This window comes from Megascapheus bottae, chromosome 2 (genome assembly GCF_031878675.1).
Source record: "Megascapheus bottae isolate mThoBot1 chromosome 2, mThoBot2.hap1, whole genome shotgun sequence".
Lineage (NCBI taxonomy): Eukaryota > Metazoa > Chordata > Mammalia > Rodentia > Geomyidae > Megascapheus > Megascapheus bottae.
Window position 1 is genome coordinate 8,341,668 of NC_143510.1, and position 8,916 is coordinate 8,350,583.

The 8,916-nt window shown below is 43.8% G+C and overlaps 2 long non-coding RNA genes across 2 annotated transcripts; both read left to right on the top strand.

The window, feature by feature from the left end:
- Positions 1 to 235: 235 nt before the first annotated feature.
- On the top strand, positions 236 to 4,300 carry LOC150066350 (uncharacterized). Its single transcript, XR_016532938.1, has 3 exons — positions 236 to 805; positions 2,890 to 3,140; positions 4,181 to 4,300. It is a non-coding gene; the product is annotated as an uncharacterized LOC150066350 (long non-coding RNA).
- A 639-nt stretch (positions 4,301 to 4,939) lies between these two features.
- On the top strand, positions 4,940 to 7,332 carry LOC150066351 (uncharacterized). The gene is made up of 3 exons (XR_016532937.1): positions 4,940 to 5,020; positions 5,780 to 5,857; positions 6,776 to 7,332. It is a non-coding gene; the product is annotated as an uncharacterized LOC150066351 (long non-coding RNA).
- Positions 7,333 to 8,916: the final 1,584 nt, after the last annotated feature.

An 8,916-nucleotide genomic window follows, 5' to 3' on the forward strand; every position in this document is an offset into this window, starting at 1 on the left:
ACAATACAGTGGTGTAACTAGTGTCCTAAGAGTGACTTCTGTCTTCCTGCTGGTTAGACCAGGGGAGGAATCCATGTCTGTGGTAGTGAGTGCAGAGTGTTCTGGATTCCATTTCAGAAGTGAGGGGGGATGAGGACTAGATTGGCCTCAGAACACCAGCACGTTCATCTCCATTAAGGAGACTGTCCTGCTGTGGCTAGGACAGTCCAGCAGAGGGTCAGCTGAGGTCGTTACGTTCTGGGCTGCTCACGACCAGCTTCTTATTAAACCTTGATCTGGACACAAAAAGACTAAAGAGGAAGCTAGCCACTTGTGCTCATGCCATTATCCTAGCTGCTCAGGAGGCTGAGATCGGAGGACTGAGGTTCAATGCCAGTCCAAGTAGGAAAGTCTTGGGGACTCTTATCTGCCAAAACCTGGAAGTGGAGGTGTGAATCAACTAGTAGAATGCCAGCCTCAAGTGAAAAAGCCAAGCAAGGACACAAAGCCCTGAGTTTACTTCCCAATACCAGCACCAAAAAAAAAAAAGAGAAAGGAAAAGAAAAAGAAAAGAAAGCAAAAGTTGAAGCAGAGTCTCAAAGCCTAGAAGTCCTTCCTCAATCTGCTTCTGGAAATGTGCCTCTTAGAAAACAATGATGCTTTCTCTTTTCCCAAAAGCAGCGCCCTGCAGGTGGCACGCAAGGCTGAGGTCTTGTCTCCCCTGGGAGCTCTCTACTACAACAGGGGCCGGCTTGAGGATGCCCTGCACATTTACAGGGAAGCTGCAGCACTACATCCTTCGCAGAGGGAGCTGCGCCTGGCACTGGTGAGGGGCAGGAGAGGAGGGGCGCTGGGGATAGCCCCTTATGCACACACACGGGGCTGCAGGGACGGTGCCAGAGACAGCATCCCTTCTGTCCAAATTCCTGACTGGGTGCAGCCACCAGACACTACATCCATAGCACTTACGGCAGTTTCAGGACTCTCTTTGTCTCCATACCTCCCTCCTTTCGTTTGTCTCCTTCCTTCCCTCCTTCCTTCTTCCTTCCTTTCTTTCTTCCTTCTTCCTCTCTTCTTTCCATACTTCTTTTCTTCCTTTCTTTGTTGCCAGTGCTGGGAATTGAACTCAGGCTTAACACTCTAGTTTGACTTTTTGCTCAAGGCTGGTGTCCTACCAATTGAGCCATATCTCCAACCTGGCTTTTTGCTGGCTAACTGGATAGAGAGCCTCAAGGATCATTTCTGCCTAGAGTGTCTTCAAACCACAATCCTCAAATCTCAGCCTCTTCAGTCAGCTTCTTTTTTACTTGCAGTGCTAGAGATTGAACTCTGGGCCTTGCACTTGTTAGGCAACTGCACTATCAGTGAGTTAAATCTTTGGCCCTAATTACTGTTATTGTGTATATCACCATATCTATGCAAGCATGTATACATGTACATGTTCACATGTGTGTATTTATTTTCTGGCCCATGTGAGAATTACATATAGGTATCATTTTCCCCTGAGGTCTAAATATGTTAGCATATAGCTCTGAAAAAGGAGAAAATTATGTAGCATACCTGCAGGGGTGTGTGAAAGTCAGAAAAAACAACTGAGCGCTGATCACTCATACCTATAATGCTAGATAATCAGGAGCTTATTTGAAGCTAACCCAGGCAGAAAAGTCCAAGAGATTCTTTTCTTCATTTAGCTAACATAAAGCTAGAAACACAGTTGTGTGTCAAGAGAGCAGCATTCTTTTATTTTTTTTTGTTTTTGCCTGTCCTGGGCTTGAACTCAGCGCCTGGGCTTGAACTCAGGGCCTGGGCACTGTCCTTGGACACTTTTTGCTCAAGGCTAGAGCTCTGCCAACTTGAGCCACAGAACCACTTCCAGTTTTTTCTATGTATATTGTACCAAGGAGTTAAACCCGGGTCTTGATGCATGCTAGGCAAGCAGAACACCATTCTTGAGTGGAAAAGTCATATAGGAGTGCGAGTCCATGAATATGAGCAACAGTATACACACACACACACACACACACACACACACACACACACACAAATCAACTTTGATACCAATAATAATGTTATTTAAATTTTGAAATCTCAATTTTTTAGATGTATCCAAATTATACTAGCCTTTTGATTACAATATTGTGTTAAAATTATAAGAAAATAGCCAGGAATGGTGGTCCACAACTGTAATCCTAGCTACTCAGGAGGCTGAGATCTGAGGATCGAGGTTCAAAGCCAGCCTGGGCACTCAAGATAATGATATCCAGTTAACCACTAGAAAACCTGAAGTGGTGCTGTGGTTCAAGGGGTAGGGCGGTAGCTTTGAGCTAAAGAGCTCAGGGACAGTGCCCAGGCCCATAGTCCAAGCCCCACGACTGACCCCCAAAAAAAGGAAATTAGAGTTTTCTGCCACTTGAGCCATAGTGCTACTTCCAGCTTTTCTTATTGGAGATAAGTCTCTTGGACTTACTTTCTTGGGCTGGCTTTGAATTGTGATCTTCAGATCTCAGCCCCCTGCGTAGCTGGTATTACATACGTGAGCTACTCGTGCTCAGCTTTTGTCACTTTTTTTCTGAAGAGGCAAAAGGCATTTCTCTGGACTAATGCTGTCATTCCTGCCAGTCACAGGCCTTGATGTAGTTTCATGCCTATAATTGGACCTACCCAGGAGTCTGAGATCTAGAGGACTGAGGTTCCAGTGCCAACCCCTACAGGAGACACCTTGAGAGACTCCTCCAAAATAAGCAGCTGTTTTAGCCTGGCTGTAGGTGTGGTTCAAGCAGTAGAACACTAGCCTAGAAAGGAAAGGGAGCAGATGGGAGGCCCTAAGTTCAAGCCCTAGTACTAGAAAATTCAGCAAACAAGCAAGCAAAGGCATTCACCCTGAGACATGAGAGCCCCGTGATTTTGCAGGCACAGGTTCTGGCAGTGATGGAGCAGGCAGAAGAAGCAGAGCAGATTGTGAGTCTCATGGTGGTGGAAGAGGCAGAGTGCCTCGAATGCTATCGCCTCCTGTCCGCCATTTACAGCAAGCAAGAACACCAGGACAAGGTACAGACCAAGCTGGGCCTGAGGAAGAGATGTGCATGTGTGTGGGTCTCCAGCTGAGTCCTGGTCAGAGGAGGGTGACTTCGTTAGTATTGGATCTTAGCAGCTTTGCACAGGTATCCCTGAACTCCTGAGCTCCTTTGAAATATGCTTAGCTCCTTCTTGGTCTTGCTATCACCGTTTTCTAAGGCTAACTCTGGAAAGTGTGGTATTGGTGGGCTATATCTTCTGCCTGGTACTACGTGGAGTCCTGTCACAATCCCTTAGGGCATATCCATTGACCACTGCCAGGATTTTCTCAGATAGCCAGTCCAGTGCTGGACTCATGCCTGCAATCCTAGGAACTCAGAAGAATCATGGCTCAAAGCCAGCCTGAGTACTAAGTCCACTGACATTTTTTTTTTGCCAGTTCTGGGCTTGGGCTCAGGGCCTGAGCCCTGTCCCTGGATTTTCTCAAGGCTAGGGCTCTACCACTTGAGCCACAGCACCACTTCTAGCTTTTTGCTACGTATGTGGTACCAAGGAACCGAACCCGGGTCTTCATGCATGCTAGGCAAGAACTCCACCACTAGGCCAAACTCCCGGCCCCTCCACTGACATTTTTTTTGGCCAGTTCTGGGGCTTGAACTCAGGGCCTGGCACTGTCCTTGAGCTTCTTTTCCTCAAGGCTAACACTCTACTACTTGAGCCACAGCATCACTGTCAATGTTTTCTGTTTATGTGATGCTGAGGAGTCAAATCCAGCGCTTCATGCAAGCTAGGCAAGCTCTCTACCACTAAGCCACATTTCCAGCCCCCCCTACTGACTCTCATTTCCAATTAACTAGCAAAATGCAAGACTGGAGACATGGCTTATATGGTTGAGCACCAGCCTTGAGAAAGAATCTTGGGAGAAGCTTTGGGGCTTAGGAGAAAACTAAGATCTGTTGGTGCTATGAGGGAAGTCTGCTCCACCAGAGGGCAGTGGGGACTGGCCCATGAATAGAACACATAGATTTTTGTCAGGGCCGTGAATGCTGCATGAGGAAATCAGAGGAGATGAAGAGTGTGGTTCACCCGGCTAATAGATGTGAAGAAACAGACTGAATCTCATCATCTCTGCTAGGCTTTTTTGATCAAGCTCCATTGATCAGTTCTCCCTATGCTACCTCTGCAGGCGCTCAGTGCAATCGACCACGCTCTGCAGCTGAAACCAAAGGACCCCAAAGTGCTGTCTGAACTGTTCTTCACCAAAGGAAACCAGCTGAGAGAGCAGAACCTTCTTGACAAAGCATATGAGATATGACTCTTAAAATGATGCCAGGACATTTGTTGATTCAGATTAAGAATTCATAGTCTTGTGTGTGTGTGTGTGTGTGTGTGTGTGTGAGCACCAGTGCTGGGCCTTGCATTCTTGCTTGGCTCTTTTGCTCAAGGGTCGTGCTCTAACACCTTAGCCACAGGTCTACGTCCATCTTCTTCATGACTGGTTGGAGATAAGAGTCTCCCAGATTGGTTTATGTCGACTAGTTTTGAACTGTACCCTCCTATTTCAGCCTCTTCGTCATCCTGGATTTTAGGTATAGGGCATCAGAGGGCATCAGCACCCAGCTTCGCATTTCCTATCTACAGGTTTGAGATAATATTTCTGCATAGTATGAAATCAAGAAATAAATTAAATACAAACATTAGGAAAATGCCACCACTCGTCCTGGTATCTGATAAAGTCACCAGTTAAAATTGCTGATGTTATAAAATTACACTAAACAGAATACGGTAGATAGTAAAGTATCAGGTCATTGTGTGAGGAAGCTAGCAAATGACTAGTTATTGAAATATTATTTTCAAACATCAGTGGCTCATACCTGTAATCCTAGCTACTCGTGAGGCTGAAATCAGGAGGATCAGTGTTCAAAGCCAGCCTGGATACAAATATCTGAAGACCACTCCCATCCCTAGAATCAGCAAAACGTCAGGCTGGAGGCACAGCTGAAGTGGTAGAGCATCAACTGAGCAAGTATGTAAGAAACTATGAGCTTAAACTCTGGTACTGGCCAAAAAATGAAACAAAACAAATGAAAAACTATCCCCTAGTACAACACATCATGGCATTAATCCTAGGTTAAACTTCTTAAAAATTCTATGTTTTGGGTTTCTTTTTAAATTGTATTATAGTTTTTCAGTGCTGAGGATTGAACCCATAGCCTCATGCACATGAAGCACCTGCTATATAATATGCTCTGCTTTGGCCTTCGGATTTTATGATTTTGAAAAAAGGTATTTTATTACCAACTCCATTTATGATAGAACATGCCTAAAAGAGCAGTTTTCTTATAGGTGGAGAAAGGTGTATGGGAAGTGCATTGTTACTACAGAAATCACCTGATCACCAGCAGAGGGCTTGCATTTCCTTTAAGTCCACAATGACAGTTATCAGCTTTGAAAACCAGAAACAACATGAGCCATGGCTCAGGCCTGTAATCCTAACTACTCAGGAGGCTGAGATCTGAGGATCGTGGTTCTTAACTATCCCAGGCAAATAAATTCATGAGACTCTTATCTCCAGTTAACCACCAAAAAGCCAGAAGTGGGGCTCAGGTGGATGTGGTGGAATGCCAGCCTTGAGCAAAAAAGTCAAGCAGGCTCTAAGTTCAAGCCCCGCCCAGGCACACAAACACATGTCAGACACTGACTTGGGTGGAAGGTGTTTCTGCAGTCCCGCTGGGTTAAATGCAGGCTCTCCTTTCCTAACCTGCTTTCCTCTTGGTGTCTTTAGAGCTATCAAGCAGCCGTGGAATTGAATCCAGATCAAGCCCAGGCCTGGATGAACATGGGGGGTATCCAGCACATGCAGGTAGGAGTATTGCTGCTGTCTTCTCTTCTGCTTTCGTCTCCATTTTCCTGCCCATACTAGTGTTTCATCTCAGGACTTGGTTCTCTCAGCTTTTGTTTTTGCTCATGGCTAGTGCTCTTCAGCCACATCTCCACTTTTCACATTTTGCTGGTCAGTTGGAGATGAGAGCCTCACAAACTGTTCTTCCCATGCTGGCTATCGACCAAGATCCTTACATCTCACCTGAGTGGCTAAGATTGTAGGCAGGAACCATGGGGGCCTGTTGTACTGGTACTAAGAGTTGATTACAGGCCATCACCTTCTCATTTGCCATTTTCACTCAAAACTGATGCTGTATTTTTGAGCCATACCTCTACTTCAGGCTCATTGGTAGTTAATTGGATATAAGGAGTCTTTTACATTTATCTGCCCAGCCTGACTTGGAACGTTGATCCTAAGAGCTTAGCTTCCTAGGAATCCAGATATGAATCACCAGCATCCAACCATACTGGCACATATACCACACGCCTGGGGGGCAAGCAGATTGGAAGCCATCTCCATGTCAACTGTTTACACATGCAAAGCCTACATTAGAAGTTTTCTTTTAAGTTGAATGTTAGACTAATTCTTACTAAAAAGATCATATTTATTGATTCTTGTTTTCAGCAGTGGCTCCTTTAGATTTCAAAGGACAGTGCTCAAGCCTTTGGAGTCCTGAAGTCCTGGCCTCATCTCTGGATTCCTAGAGTTGACTTCTGTTTCTTTTCTAGTTCCCTAATGGCATGACTTGGCTTTTCAGATGATCTGGTGCTTCAAACAAACGGATTCTTCCTAAGCACCAAGCTGCTGGGGTGAAATTACAGGCAGGGCCAGGTCCCCATCTCCCAATCCTCCAAGGGGTTCTGAGAATCAGGCTGAATTGTTCTTCTTTTCCTCCAGGGAAACTATGTGTCTGCAAGGACTTATTATGAGAGAGCCTTACAGCTGCTTCCAGACAACAAACTACTGAAGGAAAATCTCCACAAATTGCATCGCCTAGAGAAACGATTGCAAGAAGTTAGAAGAAAGGACCACACATAGCCTGCTGTAATCCGCTCTCTGGGCCAGCACCGATGATTGGAGAGACCTAAGGCTCAGGCCTGCTCCACACCCCCACAGTACATCTGGACTCTGCCGCCCGGCACTCACTTCCTGCCCCGGGGCAGCACAGGGACATCCACTGCTGACCCAGCCGAAGGACTTGCATTCCATGAGAAAGAACAGAGAAGGTGAGGAGTGGACATCAAGGCCTGAGGAGGATGGGAATCAGCAAGTAGACGTCTTACAGGTGGTTGTTTGGTTTCCCTCCCAACTTCCCTTGACATCTTCTTGTGAGTCGTTCTGACTAGAGATCTAATTTCAATTCTTCATTTAAACAAATTCACAACAGCTCACACAAGTTCAAAATGCTATAAAGGCAGAGTACCTCTTCCATTTGGGGTAAGGTAGTTCAAACAGCAGCACAAAATCCCTCTAGGATCAGCAGATGGGAGAGTGGGAGGTCCATGGGGACATCTTCATCGAGGTCTGAGATCTAAGAACCTTACAGAATCTACAGAAAAGGGCACTGTTCAGTGAGCTTTACCTAACATCCTCCGAAGGCTATTATTACTAAAGGTCTTCTGAGCAGTCATAAAATTCCCTTTGATGTAAGTTTTTTTTAACGTACATAATATATTAAAAGGGAACCTTCTAGATCTGTATGTGGATCTCTTTATCCCTACAGGAAAATGAAGGATCTTGATACTCTTAATTCTTTATAGAAATGTTTTAAATCATTTAAATTTTATTCTGAGTATTACTAGAGGAAAGATTATACTCTAACATTACAAAAGTGCATTTCAAATTATATATGTTCCTACCTTGAAATATAATCTTATTTTGGTGGAAGGAAGAAAACAATATTCTACATAGAAAGTATTGAAGGTGTTAACTGAGAGAAATCTACTTTATTATCTTAATTTCAAGAAATCATGAGATTATTTTTTTGAAAAATATATTCAACCAGGGAGGAATCTTTACAGTGCGTACAGAAATATTCATAGATGCTTAAGTCGATAGAAAGAACTCTATTTCTCTTGTCAGGCCCGAGAATTCCATGATTACATGAGTGACTGAAATGCAGAATCTGTCTACATTGATAATTTTGGAGATTTCATGGGGAATACTCCCAACACAGCGGGAAAAATATGTAAACTCATAATTTTGAAAATGTATATTTATATTTAAAATATAAGAAAGGTAAAGATGAACTTACAGTTTAACATTTATTTTTAGAGTTATTTATTTCATAACTTATAAAATATTTAATATATAAATATATGTATATACATGATCACTATCTTCTCTACATAGTGGTTTTCATAACAGCTCCCAAAACAAATCATGAAAAGAATAAATCCAAATGACAATTTACACTTTAAGTGTCTGTCAAAATAATTGTATTGATAAATTACCAGCTACAATTAAAGAAATTAGGGGTCAGATTAAAAGAAAAGACATTTGAATAACTTGTCATCATCAAACTTGTCATAATAAAAAGCAAGGATAATTGCTAGTAGCTCCTATCTATAATCCTTTCCACTCAGGAGACTGAATCCAACCTGATCCAGCTAACAACCAAAAAGCCAGAAGTGGAGCTGTGGCTCAAGTAGGAAAGAGCCAGCCTTGAGCAATAGAGCTAAGGGAGAACAAGCAGCCCTGAGTTCCAGCCCCAGGGCCTGTACACACACACACACACACACACACACACAAACACACACACAAAATAAAAAACACTGCCGGCAATTGCTGTCCGTGGTGCTGACCAGATGCAGTTGCCTGAAAGCCAACAATCTCTCACCTGTGTAGGCCAGGGCAGAGGTAGACATTTCTGCTTTGTATATGATAGAAAAGACATTTCCTGTCTGTGAGATTTTTGAGGACAAGACAAATAGAAATGAATGAGAAAGCTGCTTTGTAAAGAGATGATGGGAGCTGTTTTAAATGCAGGATGACAGAATTTGAATTAGCATGCATCTGTTTCTATGCCTCAGTTATCC